Here is a 22,309-nt window from a genome sequence, read left to right as displayed (position 1 = left end):
ACGCAGCTCATGTGACGCGCGTGTTGCGTAGGTAGCGTGGCCGAGCGGTCTAAGGCGCTGGTTTCAGGCACCAGTCTCTTCGGAGGCGTGGGTTCCAATACCGCAGCTGCCAAACGTGTAATGTTTCCTGCATCGAAGGCAGATGCACTCATTGCCCGCAAAGGAAACAGCACAACAAGGCGTGAGCGTCTGCTTCGTGAATTGTCGTAGAACAGTACGTGGTGCAACGGCAGGATTTGTAGGCGCCTTTTGCCCTCATCACTGCTGGCGTTCGTCTCCACGATATGCGTCCAGAACATGCCGTTCTATAGCGTGCGAAAGTGGATTTTTTACAGGTGTCGTAAGTTAATCGTGGGTGCTTGCTGCGTTCGCTGGAGGAGCACTGGCGCCGTAATCCGGTGTAGTCTAGTGGCTAGGATACCTGGCTCTCACCCAGGAGGCCCGGGTTCGATTCCCGGTACCGGAAATGCGCGTTTTTGTTGCTCCTCTTATGCGACTTGTCTCGACTTTGCTCGACTGACGCTACGCTGACGCGTGCAGAAAGCCACGTTAAGTATGATTCGTGGCAACACCCGACGGCGAGAGAGATGCAGCGTCCTGTCCACTTGTTATCGAGTCACATGTCTGTAGTCAAGAGGCTTGGAGGACTGCAAGACATTGCCACGGAGGTGAATGCAGCTAACCACTGTAGTTAGTGTCCCGACAGCGCAGGGCACGTTCATTTGTTTGTATACATGTGATGGAGAACGTGTCTGACACTGCTGTGGCGTGACACTGTGGGCTGGGCTTTGCTGTGTACCGCCACTTGCATTCCCGCCAGCTGCTCTGGCGGGCGCCTCCGTGGCCGTGATCGTCTAGTGGTTAGGACATTGCGTTGTGGCCGCAATAACCCAGGTTCGAATCCTGGTCACGGCAATTTTGAAAGTTTTTCCTTGCTGCCGTTGCATTGACGATAGTGCACGAGTACTCGAAATCACAGTGCTTTCTTGGTTGTTCACTCGTGTTCCGCAGGCCGCAGTTTGTACTACCACTTCATCACAAGTGTAACCTCCTTGAGCTCACATATGTTTGTTACATGGAGCATTCTAGCTCCGCCTGACAGGTACAGCTATGACACTTTAGTGGTTACGGAAAGCCCAGGTTCGAAACCTGGTCACGGCACGAAAACGTCTCTTGATGCTGTCTCCTTAACTACGACAGCTACAGACAAGTGGCGTCGCTACCATATGGCGGGCACGGCATTTTCTTGTTGTGGGTGGCCTAAAGAGACGCTTCCAGTGGGAGAGCAGTGAAAATACATGGCACGGCGATTGCCAAGATACTTCCATTTCGAAGTGATCTTTGTAGTACAAAGGGAACGTTTTTGCCGCCGCTCTTCCAAGGGTAACGTGGCCGAGCGGTCTAAGGCGCTGGTTTTAGGCACCAGTCTCTTCGGAGGCGTGGGTTCGAATCCCACCGTTGCCAATTTTGGCGTCTCATTTTTGTGCCGTTGCTGTGTGTTCTCGTGGAGTAGGACGCAGCTCATGTGACGCGCGTGTTGCGTAGGTAGCGTGGCCGAGCGGTCTAAGGCGCTGGTTTCAGGCACCAGTCTCTTCGGAGGCGTGGGTTTCCAATACCGCAGCTGCCAAACGTGTAATGTTTCCTGCATCGAAGGCAGATGCACTCATTGCCCGCAAAGGAAACAGCACAACAAGGCGTGAGCGTCTGCTTCGTGAATTGTCGTAGAACAGTACGTGGTGCAACGGCAGGATTTGTAGGCGCCTTTTGCCCTCATCACTGCTGGCGTTCGTCTCCACGATATGCGTCCAGAACATGCCGTTCTATAGCGTGCGAAAGTGGATTTTTTTACAGGTGTCGTAAGTTAATCGTGGGTGCTTGCTGCGTTCGCTGGAGGAGCACTGGCGCCGTAATCCGGTGTAGTCTAGTGGCTAGGATACCTGGCTCTCACCCAGGAGGCCCGGGTTCGATTCCCGGTACCGGAAATGCGCGTTTTTGTTGCTCCTCTTATGCGACTTGTCTCGACTTTGCTCGACTGACGCTACGCTGACGCGTGCAGAAAGCCACGTTAAGTATGATTCGTGGCAACACCCGACGGCGAGAGAGATGCAGCGTCTGTCCACTTGTTATCGAGTCACATGTCTGTAGTCAAGAGGCTTGGAGGACTGCAAGACATTGCCACGGAGGTGAATGCAGCTAACCACTGTAGTTAGTGTCCCGACAGCGCAGGCACGTTCATTTGTTTGTATACATGTGATGGAGAACGTGTCTGACACTGCTGTGGCGTGACACTGTGGGCTGGGCTTTGCTGTGTACCGCCACTTGCATTCCCGCCAGCTGCTCTGGCGGGCGCCTCCGTGGCCGTGATCGTCTAGTGGTTAGGACATTGCGTTGTGGCCGCAATAACCCAGGTTCGAATCCTGGTCACGGCAATTTTGAAAGTTTTTCCTTGCTGCCGTTGCATTGACGATAGTGCACGAGTACTCGAAATCACAGTGCTTTCTTGGTTGTTCACTCGTGTTCCGCAGGCCGCAGTTTGTACTACCACTTCATCACAAGTGTAACCTCCTTGAGCTCACATATGTTTGTTACATGGAGCATTCTAGCTCCGCCTGACAGGTACAGCTATGACACTTTAGTGGTTACGGAAAGCCCAGGTTCGAAACCTGGTCACGGCACGAAAACGTCTCTTGATGCTGTCTCCTTAACTACGACAGCTACAGACAAGTGGCGTCGCTACCATATGGCGGGCACGGCATTTTCTTGTTGTGGGTGGCCTAAAGAGACGCTTCCAGTGGGAGAGCAGTGAAAATACATGGCACGGCGATTGCCAAGATACTTCCATTTCGAAGTGATCTTTGTAGTACAAAGGGAACGTTTTGCCGCCGCTCTTCCAAGGGTAAACGTGGCCGAGCGGTCTAAGGCGCTGGTTTTAGGCACCAGTCTCTTCGGAGGCGTGGGTTCGAATCCCACCGTTGCCAATTTTGGCGTCTCATTTTTGTGCCGTTGCTGTGTGTTCTCGTGGAGTAGGACGCAGCTCATGTGACGCGCGTGTTGCGTAGGTAGCGTGGCCGAGCGGTCTAAGGCGCTGGTTTCAGGCACCAGTCTCTTCGGAGGCGTGGGTTCCAATACCGCAGCTGCCAAACGTGTAATGTTTCCTGCATCGAAGGCAGATGCACTCATTGCCCGCAAAGGAAACAGCACAACAAGGCGTGAGCGTCTGCTTCGTGAATTGTCGTAGAACAGTACGTGGTGCAACGGCAGGATTTGTAGGCGCCTTTTGCCCTCATCACTGCTGGCGTTCGTCTCCACGATATGCGTCCAGAACATGCCGTTCTATAGCGTGCGAAAGTGGATTTTTTACAGGTGTCGTAAGTTAATCGTGGGTGCTTGCTGCGTTCGCTGGAGGAGCACTGGCGCCGTAATCCGGTGTAGTCTAGTGGCTAGGATACCTGGCTCTCACCCAGGAGGCCCGGGTTCGATTCCCGGTACCGGAAATGCGCGTTTTTGTTGCTCCTCTTATGCGACTTGTCTCGACTTTGCTCGACTGACGCTACGCTGACGCGTGCAGAAAGCCACGTTAAGTATGATTCGTGGCAACACCCGACGGCGAGAGAGATGCAGCGTCTGTCCACTTGTTATCGAGTCACATGTCTGTAGTCAAGAGGCTTGGAGGACTGCAAGACATTGCCACGGAGGTGAATGCAGCTAACCACTGTAGTTAGTGTCCCGACAGCGCAGGCACGTTCATTTGTTTGTATACATGTGATGGAGAACGTGTCTGACACTGCTGTGGCGTGACACTGTGGGCTGGGCTTTGCTGTGTACCGCCACTTGCATTCCCGCCAGCTGCTCTGGCGGGCGCCTCCGTGGCCGTGATCGTCTAGTGGTTAGGACATTGCGTTGTGGCCGCAATAACCCAGGTTCGAATCCTGGTCACGGCAATTTTGAAAGTTTTTTCCTTGCTGCCGTTGCATTGACGATAGTGCACGAGTACTCGAAATCACAGTGCTTTCTTGGTTGTTCACTCGTGTTCCGCAGGCCGCAGTTTGTACTACCACTTCATCACAAGTGTAACCTCCTTGAGCTCACATATGTTTGTTACATGGAGCATTCTAGCTCCGCCTGACAGGTACAGCTATGACACTTTAGTGGTTACGGAAAGCCCAGGTTCGAAAACCTGGTCACGGCACGAAAACGTCTCTTGATGCTGTCTCCTTAACTACGACAGCTACAGACAAGTGGCGTCGCTACCATATGGCGGGCACGGCATTTTCTTGTTGTGGGTGGCCTAAAGAGACGCTTCCAGTGGGAGAGCAGTGAAAATACATGGCACGGCGATTGCCAAGATACTTCCATTTCGAAGTGATCTTTGTAGTACAAAGGGAACGTTTTGCCGCCGCTCTTCCAAGGGTAACGTGGCCGAGCGGTCTAAGGCGCTGGTTTTAGGCACCAGTCCTCTTCGGAGGCGTGGGTTCGAATCCCACCGTTGCCAATTTTGGCGTCTCATTTTTGTGCCGTTGCTGTGTGTTCTCGTGGAGTAGGACGCAGCTCATGTGACGCGCGTGTTGCGTAGGTAGCGTGGCCGAGCGGTCTAAGGCGCTGGTTTCAGGCACCAGTCTCTTCGGAGGCGTGGGTTCCAATACCGCAGCTGCCAAACGTGTAATGTTTCCTGCATCGAAGGCAGATGCACTCATTGCCCGCAAAGGAAACAGCACAACAAGGCGTGAGCGTCTGCTTCGTGAATTGTCGTAGAACAGTACGTGGTGCAACGGCAGGATTTGTAGGCGCCTTTTGCCCTCATCACTGCTGGCGTTCGTCTCCACGATATGCGTCCAGAACATGCCGTTCTATAGCGTGCGAAAGTGGATTTTTTACAGGTGTCGTAAGTTAATCGTGGGTGCTTGCTGCGTTCGCTGGAGGAGCACTGGCGCCGTAATCCGGTGTAGTCTAGTGGCTAGGATACCTGGCTCTCACCCAGGAGGCCCGGGTTCGATTCCCGGTACCGGAAATGCGCGTTTTTGTTGCTCCTCTTATGCGACTTGTCTCGACTTTGCTCGACTGACGCTACGCTGACGCGTGCAGAAAGCCACGTTAAGTATGATTCGTGGCAACACCCGACGGCGAGAGAGATGCAGCGTCTGTCCACTTGTTATCGAGTCACATGTCTGTAGTCAAGAGGCTTGGAGGACTGCAAGACATTGCCACGGAGGTGAATGCAGCTAACCACTGTAGTTAGTGTCCCGACAGCGCAGGCACGTTCATTTGTTTGTATACATGTGATGGAGAACGTGTCTGACACTGCTGTGGCGTGACACTGTGGGCTGGGCTTTGCTGTGTACCGCCACTTGCATTCCCGCCAGCTGCTCTGGCGGGCGCCTCCGTGGCCGTGATCGTCTAGTGGTTAGGACATTGCGTTGTGGCCGCAATAACCCAGGTTCGAATCCTGGTCACGGCAATTTTGAAAGTTTTTCCTTGCTGCCGTTGCATTGACGATAGTGCACGAGTACTCGAAATCACAGTGCTTTCTTGGTTGTTCACTCGTGTTCCGCAGGCCGCAGTTTGTACTACCACTTCATCACAAGTGTAACCTCCTTGAGCTCACATATGTTTGTTACATGGAGCATTCTAGCTCCGCCTGACAGGTACAGCTATGACACTTTAGTGGTTACGGAAAGCCCAGGTTCGAAACCTGGTCACGGCACGAAAACGTCTCTTGATGCTGTCCTCCTTAACTACGACAGCTACAGACAAGTGGCGTCGCTACCATATGGCGGGCACGGCATTTTCTTGTTGTGGGTGGCCTAAAGAGGACGCTTCCAGTGGGAGAGCAGTGAAAATACATGGCACGGCGATTGCCAAGATACTTCCATTTCGAAGTGATCTTTGTAGTACAAAGGGAACGTTTTGCCGCCGCTCTTCCAAGGGTAACGTGGCCGAGCGGTCTAAGGCGCTGGTTTTAGGCACCAGTCTCTTCGGAGGCGTGGGTTCGAATCCCACCGTTGCCAATTTTGGCGTCTCATTTTTGTTGCCGTTGCTGTGTGTTCTCGTGGAGTAGGACGCAGCTCATGTGACGCGCGTGTTGCGTAGGTAGCGTGGCCGAGCGGTCTAAGGCGCTGGTTTCAGGCACCAGTCTCTTCGGAGGCGTGGGTTCCAATACCGCAGCTGCCAAACGTGTAATGTTTCCTGCATCGAAGGCAGATGCACTCATTGCCCGCAAAGGAAACAGCACAACAAGGCGTGAGCGTCCTGCTTCGTGAATTGTCGTAGAACAGTACGTGGTGCAACGGCAGGATTTGTAGGCGCCTTTTGCCCTCATCACTGCTGGCGTTCGTCTCCACGATATGCGTCCAGAACATGCCGTTCTATAGCGTGCGAAAGTGGATTTTTTACAGGTGTCGTAAGTTAATCGTGGGTGCTTGCTGCGTTCGCTGGAGGAGCACTGGCGCCGTAATCCGTGTAGTCTAGTGGCTAGGATACCTGGCTCTCACCCAGGAGGCCCGGGTTCGATTCCCGGTACCGGAAATGCGCGTTTTTGTTGCTCCTCTTATGCGACTTGTCTCGACTTTGCTCGACTGACGCTACGCTGACGCGTGCAGAAAGCCACGTTAAGTATGATTCGTGGCAACACCCGACGGCGAGAGAGATGCAGCGTCTGTCCACTTGTTATCGAGTCACATGTCTGTAGTCAAGAGGCTTGGAGGACTGCAAGACATTGCCACGGAGGTGAATGCAGCTAACCACTGTAGTTAGTGTCCCGACAGCGCAGGCACGTTCATTTGTTTGTATACATGTGATGGAGAACGTGTCTGACACTGCTGTGGGCGTGACACTGTGGGCTGGGCTTTGCTGTGTACCGCCACTTGCATTTCCCGCCAGCTGCTCTGGCGGGCGCCTCCGTGGCCGTGATCGTCTAGTGGTTAGGAACATTGCGTTGTGGCCGCAATAACCCAGGTTCGAATCCTGGTCACGGCAATTTTGAAAGTTTTTCCTTGCTGCCGTTGCATTGACGATAGTGCACGAGTACTCGAAATCACAGTGCTTTCTTGGTTGTTCACTCGTGTTCCGCAGGCCGCAGTTTGTACTACCACTTCATCACAAGTGTAACCTCCTTGAGCTCACATATGTTTGTTACATGGAGCATTCTAGCTCCGCCTGACAGGTACAGCTATGACACTTTAGTGGTTACGGAAAGCCCAGGTTCGAAACCTGGTCACGGCACGAAAACGTCTCTTGATGCTGTCTCCTTAACTACGACAGCTACAGACAAGTGGCGTCGCTACCATATGGCGGGCACGGCATTTTCTTGTTGTGGGTGGCCTAAAGAGACGCTTCCAGTGGGAGAGCAGTGAAAATACATGGCACGGCGATTGCCAAGATACTTCCATTTCGAAGTGATCTTTGTAGTACAAAGGGAAACGTTTTTGCCGCCGCTCTTCCAAGGGTAACGTGGCCGAGCGGTCTAAGGCGCTGGTTTTAGGCACCAGTCTCTTCGGAGGCGTGGGTTCGAATCCCACCGTTGCCAATTTTGGCGTCTCATTTTTGTGCCGTTTGCTGTGTGTTCTCGTGGAGTAGGACGCAGCTCATGTGACGCGCGTGTTGCGTAGGTAGCGTGGCCGAGCGGTCTAAGGCGCTGGTTTCAGGCACCAGTCTCTTCGGAGGCGTGGGTTCCAATACCGCAGCTGCCAAACGTGTAATGTTTCCTGCATCGAAGGCAGATGCACTCATTGCCCGCAAAGGAAACAGCACAACAAGGCGTGAGCGTCTGCTTCGTGAATTGTCGTAGAACAGTACGTGGTGCAACGGCAGGATTTGTAGGCGCCTTTTGCCCTCATCACTGCTGGCGTTCGTCTCCACGATATGCGTCCAGAACATGCCGTTCTATAGCGTGCGAAAGTGGATTTTTTTACAGGTGTCGTAAGTTAATCGTGGGTGCTTGCTGCGTTTCGCTGGAGGAGCACTGGCGCCGTAATCCGGTGTAGTCTAGTGGCTAGGATACCTGGCTCTCACCCAGGAGGCCCGGGTTCGATTCCCGGTACCGGAAATGCGCGTTTTTTGTTGCTCCTCTTATGCGACTTGTCTCGACTTTGCTCGACTGACGCTACGCTGACGCGTGCAGAAAGCCACGTTAAGTATGATTCGTGGCAACACCCGACGGCGAGAGAGATGCAGCGTCTGTCCCACTTGTTATCGAGTCACATGTCTGTAGTCAAGAGGCTTGGAGGACTGCAAGACATTGCCACGGAGGTGAATGCAGCTAACCACTGTAGTTAGTGTCCCGACAGCGCAGGCACGTTCATTTGTTTGTATACATGTGATGGAGAACGTGTCTGACACTGCTGTGGCGTGACACTGTGGGCTGGGCTTTGCTGTGTACCGCCACTTGCATTCCCGCCAGCTGCTCTGGCGGGCGCCTCCGTGGCCGTGATCGTCTAGTGGTTAGGACATTGCGTTGTGGCCGCAATAACCCAGGTTCGAATCCTGGTCACGGCAATTTTGAAAGTTTTTCCTTGCTGCCGTTGCATTGACGATAGTGCACGAGTACTCGAAATCACAGTGCTTTCTTGGTTGTTCACTCGTGTTCCGCAGGCCGCAGTTTGTACTACCACTTCATCACAAGTGTAACCTCCTTGAGCTCACATATGTTTGTTACATGGAGCATTCTAGCTCCGCCTGACAGGTACAGCTATGACACTTTAGTGGTTACGGAAAGCCCAGGTTCGAAACCTGGTCACGGCACGAAAACGTCTCTTGATGCTGTCTCCTTAACTACGACAGCTACAGACAAGTGGCGTCGCTACCATATGGCGGGCACGGCATTTTCTTGTTGTGGGTGGCCTAAAGAGACGCTTCCAGTGGGAGAGCAGTGAAAATACATGGCACGGCGATTGCCAAGATACTTCCATTTCGAAGTGATCTTTGTAGTACAAAGGGAACGTTTTGCCGCCGCTCTTCCAAGGGTAACGTGGCCGAGCGGTCTAAGGCGCTGGTTTTAGGCACCAGTCTCTTCGGAGGCGTGGGTTCGAATCCCACCGTTGCCAATTTTGGCGTCTCATTTTTGTGCCGTTGCTGTGTGTTCTCGTGGAGTAGGACGCAGCTCATGTGACGCGCGTGTTGCGTAGGTAGCGTGGCCGAGCGGTCTAAGGCGCTGGTTTCAGGCACCAGTCTCTTCGGAGGCGTGGGTTCCAATACCGCAGCTGCCAAACGTGTAATGTTTCCTGCATCGAAGGCAGATGCACTCATTGCCCGCAAAGGAAACAGCACAACAAGGCGTGAGCGTCTGCTTCGTGAATTGTCGTAGAACAGTACGTGGTGCAACGGCAGGATTTGTAGGCGCCTTTTGCCCTCATCACTGCTGGCGTTCGTCTCCACGATATGCGTCCAGAACATGCCGTTCTATAGCGTGCGAAAGTGGATTTTTTACAGGTGTCGTAAGTTAATCGTGGGTGCTTGCTGCGTTCGCTGGAGGAGCACTGGCGCCGTAATCCGGTGTAGTCTAGTGGCTAGGATACCTGGCTCTCACCCAGGAGGCCCGGGTTCGATTCCCGGTACCGGAAATGCGCGTTTTTGTTGCTCCTCTTATGCGACTTGTCTCGACTTTGCTCGACTGACGCTACGCTGACGCGTGCAGAAAGCCACGTTAAGTATGATTCGTGGCAACACCCGACGGCGAGAGAGATGCAGCGTCTGTCCACTTGTTATCGAGTCACATGTCTGTAGTCAAGAGGCTTGGAGGACTGCAAGACATTGCCACGGAGGTGAATGCAGCTAACCACTGTAGTTAGTGTCCCGACAGCGCAGGCACGTTCATTTGTTTGTATACATGTGATGGAGAACGTGTCTGACACTGCTGTGGCGTGACACTGTGGGCTGGGCTTTGCTGTGTACCGCCACTTGCATTCCCGCCAGCTGCTCTGGCGGGCGCCTCCGTGGCCGTGATCGTCTAGTGGTTAGGACATTGCGTTGTGGCCGCAATAACCCAGGTTCGAATCCTGGTCACGGCAATTTTGAAAGTTTTTCCTTGCTGCCGTTGCATTGACGATAGTGCACGAGTACTCGAAATCACAGTGCTTTCTTGGTTGTTCACTCGTGTTCCGCAGGCCGCAGTTTGTACTACCACTTCATCACAAGTGTAACCTCCTTGAGCTCACATATGTTTGTTACATGGAGCATTCTAGCTCCGCCTGACAGGTACAGCTATGACACTTTAGTGGTTACGGAAAGCCCAGGTTCGAAACCTGGTCACGGCACGAAAACGTCTCTTGATGCTGTCTCCTTAACTACGACAGCTACAGACAAGTGGCGTCGCTACCATATGGCGGGCACGGCATTTTCTTGTTGTGGGTGGCCTAAAGAGACGCTTCCAGTGGGAGAGCAGTGAAAATACATGGCACGGCGATTGCCAAGATACTTCCATTTCGAAGTGATCTTTGTAGTACAAAGGGAACGTTTTGCCGCCGCTCTTCCAAGGGTAACGTGGCCGAGCGGTCTAAGGCGCTGGTTTTAGGCACCAGTCTCTTCGGAGGCGTGGGTTCGAATCCCACCGTTGCCAATTTTGGCGTCTCATTTTTGTGCCGTTGCTGTGTGTTCTCGTGGAGTAGGACGCAGCTCATGTGACGCGCGTGTTGCGTAGGTAGCGTGGCCGAGCGGTCTAAGGCGCTGGTTTCAGGCACCAGTCTCTTCGGAGGCGTGGGTTCCAATACCGCAGCTGCCAAACGTGTAATGTTTCCTGCATCGAAGGCAGATGCACTCATTGCCCGCAAAGGAAACAGCACAACAAGGCGTGAGCGTCTGCTTCGTGAATTGTCGTAGAACAGTACGTGGTGCAACGGCAGGATTTGTAGGCGCCTTTTGCCCTCATCACTGCTGGCGTTCGTCTCCACGATATGCGTCCAGAACATGCCGTTCTATAGCGTGCGAAAGTGGATTTTTTACAGGTGTCGTAAGTTAATCGTGGGTGCTTGCTGCGTTCGCTGGAGGAGCACTGGCGCCGTAATCCGGTGTAGTCTAGTGGCTAGGATACCTGGCTCTCACCCAGGAGGCCCGGGTTCGATTCCCGGTACCGGAAATGCGCGTTTTTGTTGCTCCTCTTATGCGACTTGTCTCGACTTTGCTCGACTGACGCTACGCTGACGCGTGCAGAAAGCCACGTTAAGTATGATTCGTGGCAACACCCGACGGCGAGAGAGATGCAGCGTCTGTCCACTTGTTATCGAGTCACATGTCTGTAGTCAAGAGGCTTGGAGGACTGCAAGACATTGCCACGGAGGTGAATGCAGCTAACCACTGTAGTTAGTGTCCCGACAGCGCAGGCACGTTCATTTGTTTGTATACATGTGATGGAGAACGTGTCTGACACTGCTGTGGCGTGACACTGTGGGCTGGGCTTTGCTGTGTACCGCCACTTGCATTCCCGCCAGCTGCTCTGGCGGGCGCCTCCGTGGCCGTGATCGTCTAGTGGTTAGGACATTGCGTTGTGGCCGCAATAACCCAGGTTCGAATCCTGGTCACGGCAATTTTGAAAGTTTTTCCTTGCTGCCGTTGCATTGACGATAGTGCACGAGTACTCGAAATCACAGTGCTTTCTTGGTTGTTCACTCGTGTTCCGCAGGCCGCAGTTTGTACTACCACTTCATCACAAGTGTAACCTCCTTGAGCTCACATATGTTTGTTACATGGAGCATTCTAGCTCCGCCTGACAGGTACAGCTATGACACTTTAGTGGTTACGGAAAGCCCAGGTTCGAAACCTGGTCACGGCACGAAAACGTCTCTTGATGCTGTCTCCTTAACTACGACAGCTACAGACAAGTGGCGTCGCTACCATATGGCGGGCACGGCATTTTCTTGTTGTGGGTGGCCTAAAGAGACGCTTCCAGTGGGAGAGCAGTGAAAATACATGGCACGGCGATTGCCAAGATACTTCCATTTCGAAGTGATCTTTGTAGTACAAAGGGAACGTTTTGCCGCCGCTCTTCCAAGGGTAACGTGGCCGAGCGGTCTAAGGCGCTGGTTTTAGGCACCAGTCTCTTCGGAGGCGTGGGTTCGAATCCCACCGTTGCCAATTTTGGCGTCTCATTTTTGTGCCGTTGCTGTGTGTTCTCGTGGAGTAGGACGCAGCTCATGTGACGCGCGTGTTGCGTAGGTAGCGTGGCCGAGCGGTCTAAGGCGCTGGTTTCAGGCACCAGTCTCTTCGGAGGCGTGGGTTCCAATACCGCAGCTGCCAAACGTGTAATGTTTCCTGCATCGAAGGCAGATGCACTCATTGCCCGCAAAGGAAACAGCACAACAAGGCGTGAGCGTCTGCTTCGTGAATTGTCGTAGAACAGTACGTGGTGCAACGGCAGGATTTGTAGGCGCCTTTTGCCCTCATCACTGCTGGCGTTCGTCTCCACGATATGCGTCCAGAACATGCCGTTCTATAGCGTGCGAAAGTGGATTTTTTACAGGTGTCGTAAGTTAATCGTGGGTGCTTGCTGCGTTCGCTGGAGGAGCACTGGCGCCGTAATCCGGTGTAGTCTAGTGGCTAGGATACCTGGCTCTCACCCAGGAGGCCCGGGTTCGATTCCCGGTACCGGAAATGCGCGTTTTTGTTGCTCCTCTTATGCGACTTGTCTCGACTTTGCTCGACTGACGCTACGCTGACGCGTGCAGAAAGCCACGTTAAGTATGATTCGTGGCAACACCCGACGGCGAGAGAGATGCAGCGTCTGTCCACTTGTTATCGAGTCACATGTCTGTAGTCAAGAGGCTTGGAGGACTGCAAGACATTGCCACGGAGGTGAATGCAGCTAACCACTGTAGTTAGTGTCCCGACAGCGCAGGCACGTTCATTTGTTTGTATACATGTGATGGAGAACGTGTCTGACACTGCTGTGGCGTGACACTGTGGGCTGGGCTTTGCTGTGTACCGCCACTTGCATTCCCGCCAGCTGCTCTGGCGGGCGCCTCCGTGGCCGTGATCGTCTAGTGGTTAGGACATTGCGTTGTGGCCGCAATAACCCAGGTTCGAATCCTGGTCACGGCAATTTTGAAAGTTTTTCCTTGCTGCCGTTGCATTGACGATAGTGCACGAGTACTCGAAATCACAGTGCTTTCTTGGTTGTTCACTCGTGTTCCGCAGGCCGCAGTTTGTACTACCACTTCATCACAAGTGTAACCTCCTTGAGCTCACATATGTTTGTTACATGGAGCATTCTAGCTCCGCCTGACAGGTACAGCTATGACACTTTAGTGGTTACGGAAAGCCCAGGTTCGAAACCTGGTCACGGCACGAAAACGTCTCTTGATGCTGTCTCCTTAACTACGACAGCTACAGACAAGTGGCGTCGCTACCATATGGCGGGCACGGCATTTTCTTGTTGTGGGTGGCCTAAAGAGACGCTTCCAGTGGGAGAGCAGTGAAAATACATGGCACGGCGATTGCCAAGATACTTCCATTTCGAAGTGATCTTTGTAGTACAAAGGGAACGTTTTGCCGCCGCTCTTCCAAGGGTAACGTGGCCGAGCGGTTGCATTCCGGCTCTAGCTGTCTGCGCGTTAGGACGTGTCCGCCGCTGCTCTGTGTACGTTAGTGGTGACGCCAAGTCCTGAGTTTTAGTTTGTTGCTGTTTGTGAATTTCTGTATTTCAACGTGACTGGTGTCATTGTGCAAAGTTTCTGTGTGTTTTCGTCCGTTACAACGGTTCTGTTTTGGAGGAATTTCGGTTTATTGCCGGGATCTCCTCGTAACTGACGAAAAATGGCTGGAATTGTCCGGAAGTATACCCTGGTTTTCTCCTTCGAGAAGGAAACACGTGCAGTGCAACCTACGGCTTTGGAAATCCATGACTGGCTGACCGACGTAATTGGAGTAAGTTCTGATTCCGTACATACCACTCAATTAGATGCTGACAAATACTGTGTTTTTGTCAAATTTTTTAATCCCGTGGATGTTGAGAAGCTGTTGTTGAAGTGGGGTAGTGTTGCTGAATTTGTGCATAGAGATGGGTCTAAAAGTAGTGTTTCGATTCGGAAAGCGGATATCACGTATAAAACTGTAAGAGTGCTCAACATTCCCATTGAAGTAGATAATCAGCTGATTAAAGAGGCACTATCGAAATACGGGGAGATCCAGTCCATTGTCAACGAAAGGTGGTCAAAATTGTATAAATTGCAGTGTTTCAATGGCATACGATCAGTAGAAATGGAAGTTAAAGCCAATATTCCATCTTTCCTTTCTATTGCTGGTCATAAAGCGCATATCGTTTACTCAGGGCAGGTTCAGACATGTAATATTTGTAATGAAACGGGTCATTTCCGTCAAGACTGTCCCCGCCGTGTCTATGTCCTTAAAAATAGCCTTACGCAGCGTCAGCGACTTACGCTTAATGATGTTCTGCCTAACAATCATCAACCTCCCCCGGCCAGTAATGATGGAGCTCGTACTTCTGATGTAACTGCCGTAAATGTCGCTGATTTTCCTCCCTTGCATGTAATTACCGATCGCAGTTCTTCTACCCATGAATGCGATCTGCAAACTAAAAAGAGACCTTTAGACACGACTGAAGACTGTTCTGACGATGCTACATCACAGTCCAACCGTAAACAAAAGCAATGCAGTGAGAGTGCGGGTGAGGACGTAGACAGTAAACATGTGGCGGTGACGCCGGCAGCAGAGGCCCTCCCGCCGACAGCTGCTGTTGCCACAGCGTTAGACGACATGGACGCGAAAACACAGGCTCCGATCACGGCGACACAGGAGTCGAGTTCTGAGGAACAGCAAGCGATGGATCGGACTCAGCCTTGCGAATCTACAGACACACAGCACTCCCTCCCCGTTGCACCGATGGAGGTCGCGGAAGAAACTGAAACTGGAACTAGACTTAACAAACAGGACTGCGTAGAGGCCACTTCCGCCCAATCGGCGCAAGTTGCGGATCACTCGCGGTCACACACTGCCACTGCAGAGGTTCAAAGACGCAGGCTAAAACCTCAACCGAACCTCAAAGCATCTCGTAACGCCGATAAACAAAAACTTGGAAAAGATGATGTGAAAGCCAAAAACGTATCATATGAAATAATTTCTGAAGTATCCCCCGAGAAAAACCCAAAGAAACTTGATGGTGCAAACCCCCACTGTAAAGATAAGTCTGACCCGGTAAAGAATCCGTCATTGAACTGACACAGCCAAGTCTAACTCGTGAAACGATACTGCTAAGTGCCACCATGTTCCTGCACAATTTCGGTGACAACGGAATTACCAATATGCCAAATTCGTAGTTGCCTGTTTTTAGTATCATTTTTTTTCTTCTTTTTCTTATATTACCTCCAGAAGTAATTGATACTTTTCTCTGACAGTAGGGATTTTTTTTTTCCTTATTTTCACAAGGAAGCTACATGTGCCAGGCATACACAATAACAACTATAAACATTAACAGGATTAAGTCAGAACCGAAGATTGCTGCTCTCAAGGATTTCCTTTACGAATCAGGAACTGACATAGCTTTGCTGCAAGAAGTCGCGATGCCTGACCTTAAGGTTGCAGGCTATGTAGAAATACTAAATATCTCACTCGAAACAAAAGTGGGGACAGCAATTTTAATCCGGGAAGGGATCCCTGTAACTGATGTCGAGAGACTGGACTCGGGCAGAGCAATCGGTCTTAAAGTCTTTGACGTACTATTATTAACCTGTATGCCCCGTCAGGGACCTCCAATAGACCGGAAAGGGCTAAATTTTTTAGAGAAGAAATAATATATCTATTACGGAAAAACCCGCCGCAACTTTTAATTGGCGGCGATTTTAACTGTGTATTAAATAAAAAAGATCAGACTCCCAATTTTAATTGCTGTAACGAGTTGAAGCGGCTAGTTACGGATCTAAAACTCAGGGATACTTGGGAAATTAAATATCCCACTGTTGTTGCATATACGTACATAGCTACACAGTCCTGTAGCAGAATTGATAGGATATATGTGTCACAAGGTATGGAAAGATCCTTAGTTAAAGTCGAGACAATTCCTGTATATTTCTCCGACCATTGCAGTATGCTGGCTTCTATCAATTTAAAGGCACAACCAACTCGCCGCTTCAGAAGTCAGTGGAAGCTGAACGTATCTTTGCTGCAGGACAATGAGTTAGCCGATGTTGTCAACGAAACGTGGAACATGTGCTTGCGCTCGGTAGATCGCTATGTGACTGTTACGGACTGGTGGTGCAACAGGGCAAAACCAAAACTGCGGAGCGTTTTAATTCACTACAGTCTCCAACGATCCCGTGAACTCAAGAACACCATAGAATTTTATTATGCAATGTTACGGAACTTGTATGAACAGGCGAGCATTTCCGGCATTCGTTTGGAAGACATTAAGAAAACTAAGGCCAAATTACTCCGCATTAAACAACAACAGCTGGAAGGACTAAAAGTAAAGTCGAAAGCCAAGTCATTATCAGGGGACGAAACTGCTTCCTTGTATCACCTCTTGCGACACGCAAAACATAGGAGTCGAACCTTTCTTGATGAGATCCAGACTCCGACCGGTCTGACCGTTACTTCACAGAAAGAGATCGTCAACGAGGTTTACCAGTATTACCACAATCTATATTCAGCCGGTCAGTTATGCGAAGAATCCTTTGAAGAATTTCTTGACAGCATAGTTCCTCAACTGTCAGAAGAGGACAATGAAGGACTTCTTACTGATTTCACTGAAGAGGATGTCCACGAAACCGTCCGCAAGTCTCCTTTAAAAAAGTCACCGGGGCCGGATGGGTTGCCCGTTGAATTTTATCTGCGATACTGGTCACTCATTGGAGCAAAGTTTACTCAAATGGCAAACGAGATTATCCAAGGAAAACCACTACCTGCTGCTATGAAAGAATGCACAATAGTACTAGTTCCAAAGACTACATCGAAGCGAAATCTACACAACTTTCGCCCTATTTCGTTGCTTAACTCCGACTATAAAATCATAGCTAGAATGTTAAATAACAGACTTTCACTTTTAGCCAAAAAAATAGTAAGTCAACATCAGTCATGTGTACCTGGCAGAACTATTTTCAAAAGTATTGCGGAATACAGGGATTTAATTGCCATCACCTCTGTGACGAACATCAAATGTGCCATTTGTTTTATTGATTTTCACAAAGCCTTCGACCGTGTGGATCACAGGTTCCTTCTTACAACAATGAGAAAAATCGGGTTTGACGAACGAGCTCTCAGTGTGGTCACGAACGTTGCGTTGGGATTCAGCGCAAGTATCTCTGTCAACTGTCAAAGAACTAAGCAGATCCAGATACGGCGCGGCGTTCCTCAGGGCAGCCCGCTTTCCATGCTTCTATTCGTCTTTTCCTTGGAGCCGCTACTCCGCAGTCTTCACGCCAACCTAACAGGTATTACGTTAGCAGGTCACAAAACAGTCATAAATGCATACGCTGATGATGTAGGCGTCGTATTACGGAACGTCGATGACATTTCCAAATTAGAACTGCTCATTAAAAAGTACTGCAGCGTGTCGGGAGCTATCACCAATGCTAATAAGAGCAGATTTCTCAACCTGCGGGGTTTTCAACACGTAACTGTCACTTGGGCAACACCGGTCACTCAGTGCAAATCACTTGGAACGACTCTGACTACGTGTCCAATAAAAATGGCGGCCATTAATTGGAAAACTACATCCGGATACATTCAAGGAGCCATCAGAGAAAATCTGCACCGAACTTTAAATCAATTTCAGAGAATCCATTTAATTAATAACTGCCTCTTATCAAAAGCTTATTATACGGCGCAAATCTTTCCACTCCCCACCATGATCGCTGGAAAGATAATGTCACTCGTCACTAACTACCTATGGCGAGGTGAAGTGTTTAGAGTGACTGGGAGAACAGCTACCCTAGATCCCAGCAATGGCGGTCTGGGATTAACTGACATTAAGAACAAGGCCTCTGCTCTTTTCCTCAAACGGACCACTAGTCTTCTCAACGAAAACGCTACAAGCATTACAACTAAGTTATTTGAAATTCTTAGACCTGCAAGTCTCCACGCGCCAGTTGATGTGCAAAAAATTAATCCCCGTCTTCGTCATGTGCGTACATTTTTCGTCGATCTGAGTTATATCAATGGCGAACTAACTAATTTGCGGCAGTTAACGGCCCGAGCAATTCTGTGTCTCAGAAAGAAAAATGAAGGGAAGAATAAAATAGAGGCAAAATATCCGCATTACGATTGGGCAACTATATGGAAGAACATTAACCTACGTGGTCTCTCCTCCGACGCAAAAACATCATGGTACAAATCGGTGAACAATATAGTTAGCACCAACGAACGTTTGCACTCAATCGGGATTAGCCAAACAAACCTTTGTCTCAAATGTAATCTCCTCGATACAACAGTACACAGATTCACGTGTGCAGGACATCTGCAAAACTGGAAATGGTTGAGAGACCAATTGGCTTTCCTGACAAGATCGTCCACCGAAAATTTTCAGCCTCAGACACTTCTCCGGCCACAGATACTGTATTTCCCTGCCACCAAAAATAACTCAATTCATTGGTTAATGGGAAACTACGTTAGCTATGTCATTAATAACTTAGGGACTGACAATATCATTGATTTTCATATGTACCTGAAAAATGAATATGATAGAGTAGTTAACAATCCAGGCCATAAAACGATGTACGGCAACATGCTCAAAATTGTCTTTGAGAGACTGGGAATCGGATGACGGCGAAGAGCAAACAAAAGACTTTCTTTTATACAACGATAATCGGAGAAGCGAAGAACACTACATGATTCAGTTCATCTTAAAATTTTAAGTAGCAACAAATGAAGGGAGTCCCGAATTTTATTTCCCACATTTATTACGACAAGCAATTCATTTATTTAACGATTATCCTCAATCAGCGCTTCAATTCAAATTTTTTTTTCAATTATGAGGCCTAGCCAAGATCGGCAATTAATAATTAAACATTCAAAGCACGCTATAAATGGACATTCCGCCATTAGGTGACGGATGAGGGTCGGCATTGAGGCCGGGCCTCAGCATTTTTTGACCCCTGCCCTCCTTGCCGACGCTTATCTGACACAGAAAGCTATATTAAAAAAAAATAACAACTAAAAAAAAAAAAAAAAAAAAACAAAGTTGGTAGGGCGTACGGTTTGCTAACGAAAAAACAAGGGCCTCAAAATTAAATTAACAAGCAAAGAACTAAACAAAAAACAAAACAAAAAAAAAAAAAAAAAAAAAAAAAAATAGAACGAAAGAAAAAAGACAAAAAAAAACAAAAAAAAAGTGGCCCAATGGATAAGGCATCGGTCTCAAAAAAAAAAAAAAAAAAAAAAAAAAAAAAAAAAAAAAAAAAAAAAAAAAAAGTGGCAGAGCGCTGGTCAAAAAAAAAAAAAAAAAAAAAAAAAAAAGCGGTCTAAGGCGCTGGTTTTAGGCACCAGTCTCTTCGGAGGCGTGGGTTCGAATCCCACCGTTGCCAATTTTGGCGTCTCATTTTTGTGCCGTTGCTGTGTGTTCTCGTGGAGTAGGACGCAGCTCATGTGACGCGCGTGTTGCGTAGGTAGCGTGGCCGAGCGGTCTAAGGCGCTGGTTTCAGGCACCAGTCTCTTCGGAGGCGTGGGTTCCAATACCGCAGCTGCCAAACGTGTAATGTTTCCTGCATCGAAGGCAGATGCACTCATTGCCCGCAAAGGAAACAGCACAACAAGGCGTGAGCGTCTGCTTCGTGAATTGTCGTAGAACAGTACGTGGTGCAACGGCAGGATTTGTAGGCGCCTTTTGCCCTCATCACTGCTGGCGTTCGTCTCCACGATATGCGTCCAGAACATGCCGTTCTATAGCGTGCGAAAGTGGATTTTTTACAGGTGTCGTAAGTTAATCGTGGGTGCTTGCTGCGTTCGCTGGAGGAGCACTGGCGCCGTAATCCGGTGTAGTCTAGTGGCTAGGATACCTGGCTCTCACCCAGGAGGCCCGGGTTCGATTCCCGGTACCGGAAATGCGCGTTTTTGTTGCTCCTCTTATGCGACTTGTCTCGACTTTGCTCGACTGACGCTACGCTGACGCGTGCAGAAAGCCACGTTAAGTATGATTCGTGGCAACACCCGACGGCGAGAGAGATGCAGCGTCTGTCCACTTGTTATCGAGTCACATGTCTGTAGTCAAGAGGCTTGGAGGACTGCAAGACATTGCCACGGAGGTGAATGCAGCTAACCACTGTAGTTAGTGTCCCGACAGCGCAGGCACGTTCATTTGTTTGTATACATGTGATGGAGAACGTGTCTGACACTGCTGTGGCGTGACACTGTGGGCTGGGCTTTGCTGTGTACCGCCACTTGCATTCCCGCCAGCTGCTCTGGCGGGCGCCTCCGTGGCCGTGATCGTCTAGTGGTTAGGACATTGCGTTGTGGCCGCAATAACCCAGGTTCGAATCCTGGTCACGGCAATTTTGAAAGTTTTTCCTTGCTGCCGTTGCATTGACGATAGTGCACGAGTACTCGAAATCACAGTGCTTTCTTGGTTGTTCACTCGTGTTCCGCAGGCCGCAGTTTGTACTACCACTTCATCACAAGTGTAACCTCCTTGAGCTCACATATGTTTGTTACATGGAGCATTCTAGCTCCGCCTGACAGGTACAGCTATGACACTTTAGTGGTTACGGAAAGCCCAGGTTCGAAACCTGGTCACGGCACGAAAACGTCTCTTGATGCTGTCTCCTTAACTACGACAGCTACAGACAAGTGGCGTCGCTACCATATGGCGGGCACGGCATTTTCTTGTTGTGGGTGGCCTAAAGAGACGCTTCCAGTGGGAGAGCAGTGAAAATACATGGCACGGCGATTGCCAAGATACTTCCATTTCGAAGTGATCTTTGTAGTACAAAGGGAACGTTTTGCCGCCGCTCTTGCAAGGGTAACGTGGCCGAGCGGTCTAAGGCGCTGGTTTTAGGCACCAGTCTCTTCGGAGGCGTGGGTTCGAATCCCACCGTTGCCAATTTTGGCGTCTCATTTTTGTGCCGTTGCTGTGTGTTCTCGTGGAGTAGGACGCAGCTCATGTGACGCGCGTGTTGCGTAGGTAGCGTGGCCGAGCGGTCTAAGGCGCTGGTTTCAGGCACCAGTCTCTTCGGAGGCGTGGGTTCCAATACCGCAGCTGCCAAACGTGTAATGTTTCCTGCATCGAAGGCAGATGCACTCATTGCCCGCAAAGGAAACAGCACAACAAGGCGTGAGCGTCTGCTTCGTGAATTGTCGTAGAACAGTACGTGGTGCAACGGCAGGATTTGTAGGCGCCTTTTGCCCTCATCACTGCTGGCGTTCGTCTCCACGATATGCGTCCAGAACATGCCGTTCTATAGCGTGCGAAAGTGGATTTTTTACAGGTGTCGTAAGTTAATCGTGGGTGCTTGCTGCGTTCGCTGGAGGAGCACTGGCGCCGTAATCCGGTGTAGTCTAGTGGCTAGGATACCTGGCTCTCACCCAGGAGGCCCGGGTTCGATTCCCGGTACCGGAAATGCGCGTTTTTGTTGCTCCTCTTATGCGACTTGTCTCGACTTTGCTCGACTGACGCTACGCTGACGCGTGCAGAAAGCCACGTTAAGTATGATTCGTGGCAACACCCGACGGCGAGAGAGATGCAGCGTCTGTCCACTTGTTATCGAGTCACATGTCTGTAGTCAAGAGGCTTGGAGGACTGCAAGACATTGCCACGGAGGTGAATGCAGCTAACCACTGTAGTTAGTGTCCCGACAGCGCAGGCACGTTCATTTGTTTGTATACATGTGATGGAGAACGTGTCTGACACTGCTGTGGCGTGACACTGTGGGCTGGGCTTTGCTGTGTACCGCCACTTGCATTCCCGCCAGCTGCTCTGGCGGGCGCCTCCGTGGCCGTGATCGTCTAGTGGTTAGGACATTGCGTTGTGGCCGCAATAACCCAGGTTCGAATCCTGGTCACGGCAATTTTGAAAGTTTTTCCTTGCTGCCGTTGCATTGACGATAGTGCACGAGTACTCGAAATCACAGTGCTTTCTTGGTTGTTCACTCGTGTTCCGCAGGCCGCAGTTTGTACTACCACTTCATCACAAGTGTAACCTCCTTGAGCTCACATATGTTTGTTACATGGAGCATTCTAGCTCCGCCTGACAGGTACAGCTATGACACTTTAGTGGTTACGGAAAGCCCAGGTTCGAAACCTGGTCACGGCACGAAAACGTCTCTTGATGCTGTCTCCTTAACTACGACAGCTACAGACAAGTGGCGTCGCTACCATATGGCGGGCACGGCATTTTCTTGTTGTGGGTGGCCTAAAGAGACGCTTCCAGTGGGAGAGCAGTGAA

The 22,309-nt window shown here is 50.3% G+C and overlaps 31 non-coding genes across 31 annotated transcripts; all 31 read left to right on the top strand.

Moving 5' to 3' along the window:
* Window positions 1-394: 394 nt before the first annotated feature.
* Window positions 395-466, top strand: Trnae-cuc (transfer RNA glutamic acid (anticodon CUC)). Its single transcript has one exon. It is a non-coding gene; the product is annotated as a tRNA-Glu (tRNA).
* A 377-nt stretch (window positions 467-843) lies between these two features.
* Trnah-gug (transfer RNA histidin (anticodon GUG)) lies at window positions 844-915 on the top strand. The gene has a single exon. It is a non-coding gene; the product is annotated as a tRNA-His (tRNA).
* Window positions 916-1,382: 467 nt separating this feature from the next.
* Window positions 1,383-1,464, top strand: Trnal-uag (transfer RNA leucine (anticodon UAG)). The gene has a single exon. It is a non-coding gene; the product is annotated as a tRNA-Leu (tRNA).
* A 446-nt stretch (window positions 1,465-1,910) lies between these two features.
* On the top strand, window positions 1,911-1,982 carry Trnae-cuc (transfer RNA glutamic acid (anticodon CUC)). The gene has a single exon. It is a non-coding gene; the product is annotated as a tRNA-Glu (tRNA).
* A 375-nt stretch (window positions 1,983-2,357) lies between these two features.
* Window positions 2,358-2,429, top strand: Trnah-gug (transfer RNA histidin (anticodon GUG)). The gene has a single exon. It is a non-coding gene; the product is annotated as a tRNA-His (tRNA).
* Window positions 2,430-2,895: 466 nt separating this feature from the next.
* Trnal-uag (transfer RNA leucine (anticodon UAG)) lies at window positions 2,896-2,978 on the top strand. The gene has a single exon. It is a non-coding gene; the product is annotated as a tRNA-Leu (tRNA).
* A 444-nt stretch (window positions 2,979-3,422) lies between these two features.
* Trnae-cuc (transfer RNA glutamic acid (anticodon CUC)) lies at window positions 3,423-3,494 on the top strand. Its single transcript has one exon. It is a non-coding gene; the product is annotated as a tRNA-Glu (tRNA).
* Window positions 3,495-3,869: 375 nt separating this feature from the next.
* On the top strand, window positions 3,870-3,941 carry Trnah-gug (transfer RNA histidin (anticodon GUG)). Its single transcript has one exon. It is a non-coding gene; the product is annotated as a tRNA-His (tRNA).
* A 468-nt stretch (window positions 3,942-4,409) lies between these two features.
* On the top strand, window positions 4,410-4,492 carry Trnal-uag (transfer RNA leucine (anticodon UAG)). The gene has a single exon. It is a non-coding gene; the product is annotated as a tRNA-Leu (tRNA).
* Window positions 4,493-4,936: 444 nt separating this feature from the next.
* On the top strand, window positions 4,937-5,008 carry Trnae-cuc (transfer RNA glutamic acid (anticodon CUC)). Its single transcript has one exon. It is a non-coding gene; the product is annotated as a tRNA-Glu (tRNA).
* A 375-nt stretch (window positions 5,009-5,383) lies between these two features.
* Trnah-gug (transfer RNA histidin (anticodon GUG)) lies at window positions 5,384-5,455 on the top strand. The gene has a single exon. It is a non-coding gene; the product is annotated as a tRNA-His (tRNA).
* A 468-nt stretch (window positions 5,456-5,923) lies between these two features.
* On the top strand, window positions 5,924-6,005 carry Trnal-uag (transfer RNA leucine (anticodon UAG)). The gene has a single exon. It is a non-coding gene; the product is annotated as a tRNA-Leu (tRNA).
* A 445-nt stretch (window positions 6,006-6,450) lies between these two features.
* Window positions 6,451-6,523, top strand: Trnae-cuc (transfer RNA glutamic acid (anticodon CUC)). Its single transcript has one exon. It is a non-coding gene; the product is annotated as a tRNA-Glu (tRNA).
* A 376-nt stretch (window positions 6,524-6,899) lies between these two features.
* On the top strand, window positions 6,900-6,972 carry Trnah-gug (transfer RNA histidin (anticodon GUG)). The gene has a single exon. It is a non-coding gene; the product is annotated as a tRNA-His (tRNA).
* Window positions 6,973-7,440: 468 nt separating this feature from the next.
* Trnal-uag (transfer RNA leucine (anticodon UAG)) lies at window positions 7,441-7,522 on the top strand. Its single transcript has one exon. It is a non-coding gene; the product is annotated as a tRNA-Leu (tRNA).
* Window positions 7,523-7,969: 447 nt separating this feature from the next.
* Window positions 7,970-8,041, top strand: Trnae-cuc (transfer RNA glutamic acid (anticodon CUC)). Its single transcript has one exon. It is a non-coding gene; the product is annotated as a tRNA-Glu (tRNA).
* A 377-nt stretch (window positions 8,042-8,418) lies between these two features.
* Trnah-gug (transfer RNA histidin (anticodon GUG)) lies at window positions 8,419-8,490 on the top strand. Its single transcript has one exon. It is a non-coding gene; the product is annotated as a tRNA-His (tRNA).
* Window positions 8,491-8,956: 466 nt separating this feature from the next.
* Window positions 8,957-9,038, top strand: Trnal-uag (transfer RNA leucine (anticodon UAG)). Its single transcript has one exon. It is a non-coding gene; the product is annotated as a tRNA-Leu (tRNA).
* A 444-nt stretch (window positions 9,039-9,482) lies between these two features.
* Window positions 9,483-9,554, top strand: Trnae-cuc (transfer RNA glutamic acid (anticodon CUC)). The gene has a single exon. It is a non-coding gene; the product is annotated as a tRNA-Glu (tRNA).
* Window positions 9,555-9,929: 375 nt separating this feature from the next.
* Trnah-gug (transfer RNA histidin (anticodon GUG)) lies at window positions 9,930-10,001 on the top strand. Its single transcript has one exon. It is a non-coding gene; the product is annotated as a tRNA-His (tRNA).
* A 466-nt stretch (window positions 10,002-10,467) lies between these two features.
* On the top strand, window positions 10,468-10,549 carry Trnal-uag (transfer RNA leucine (anticodon UAG)). The gene has a single exon. It is a non-coding gene; the product is annotated as a tRNA-Leu (tRNA).
* Window positions 10,550-10,993: 444 nt separating this feature from the next.
* Window positions 10,994-11,065, top strand: Trnae-cuc (transfer RNA glutamic acid (anticodon CUC)). The gene has a single exon. It is a non-coding gene; the product is annotated as a tRNA-Glu (tRNA).
* A 375-nt stretch (window positions 11,066-11,440) lies between these two features.
* Window positions 11,441-11,512, top strand: Trnah-gug (transfer RNA histidin (anticodon GUG)). The gene has a single exon. It is a non-coding gene; the product is annotated as a tRNA-His (tRNA).
* A 466-nt stretch (window positions 11,513-11,978) lies between these two features.
* On the top strand, window positions 11,979-12,060 carry Trnal-uag (transfer RNA leucine (anticodon UAG)). Its single transcript has one exon. It is a non-coding gene; the product is annotated as a tRNA-Leu (tRNA).
* A 444-nt stretch (window positions 12,061-12,504) lies between these two features.
* Trnae-cuc (transfer RNA glutamic acid (anticodon CUC)) lies at window positions 12,505-12,576 on the top strand. The gene has a single exon. It is a non-coding gene; the product is annotated as a tRNA-Glu (tRNA).
* Window positions 12,577-12,951: 375 nt separating this feature from the next.
* On the top strand, window positions 12,952-13,023 carry Trnah-gug (transfer RNA histidin (anticodon GUG)). Its single transcript has one exon. It is a non-coding gene; the product is annotated as a tRNA-His (tRNA).
* Window positions 13,024-19,901: 6,878 nt separating this feature from the next.
* Trnae-cuc (transfer RNA glutamic acid (anticodon CUC)) lies at window positions 19,902-19,973 on the top strand. The gene has a single exon. It is a non-coding gene; the product is annotated as a tRNA-Glu (tRNA).
* A 375-nt stretch (window positions 19,974-20,348) lies between these two features.
* Trnah-gug (transfer RNA histidin (anticodon GUG)) lies at window positions 20,349-20,420 on the top strand. Its single transcript has one exon. It is a non-coding gene; the product is annotated as a tRNA-His (tRNA).
* Window positions 20,421-20,886: 466 nt separating this feature from the next.
* Window positions 20,887-20,968, top strand: Trnal-uag (transfer RNA leucine (anticodon UAG)). The gene has a single exon. It is a non-coding gene; the product is annotated as a tRNA-Leu (tRNA).
* A 444-nt stretch (window positions 20,969-21,412) lies between these two features.
* Window positions 21,413-21,484, top strand: Trnae-cuc (transfer RNA glutamic acid (anticodon CUC)). The gene has a single exon. It is a non-coding gene; the product is annotated as a tRNA-Glu (tRNA).
* Window positions 21,485-21,859: 375 nt separating this feature from the next.
* Window positions 21,860-21,931, top strand: Trnah-gug (transfer RNA histidin (anticodon GUG)). The gene has a single exon. It is a non-coding gene; the product is annotated as a tRNA-His (tRNA).
* Window positions 21,932-22,309: the final 378 nt, after the last annotated feature.

The sequence above is a fragment of the Schistocerca cancellata genome, unplaced genomic scaffold (genome assembly GCF_023864275.1).
Source record: "Schistocerca cancellata isolate TAMUIC-IGC-003103 unplaced genomic scaffold, iqSchCanc2.1 HiC_scaffold_433, whole genome shotgun sequence".
In the NCBI taxonomy this organism is placed as follows: Eukaryota; Metazoa; Arthropoda; class Insecta; order Orthoptera; family Acrididae; genus Schistocerca; species Schistocerca cancellata.
Note: the sequence above shows the minus strand (reverse complement) of the source record. Positions and strands in the feature narration are given on the sequence as shown.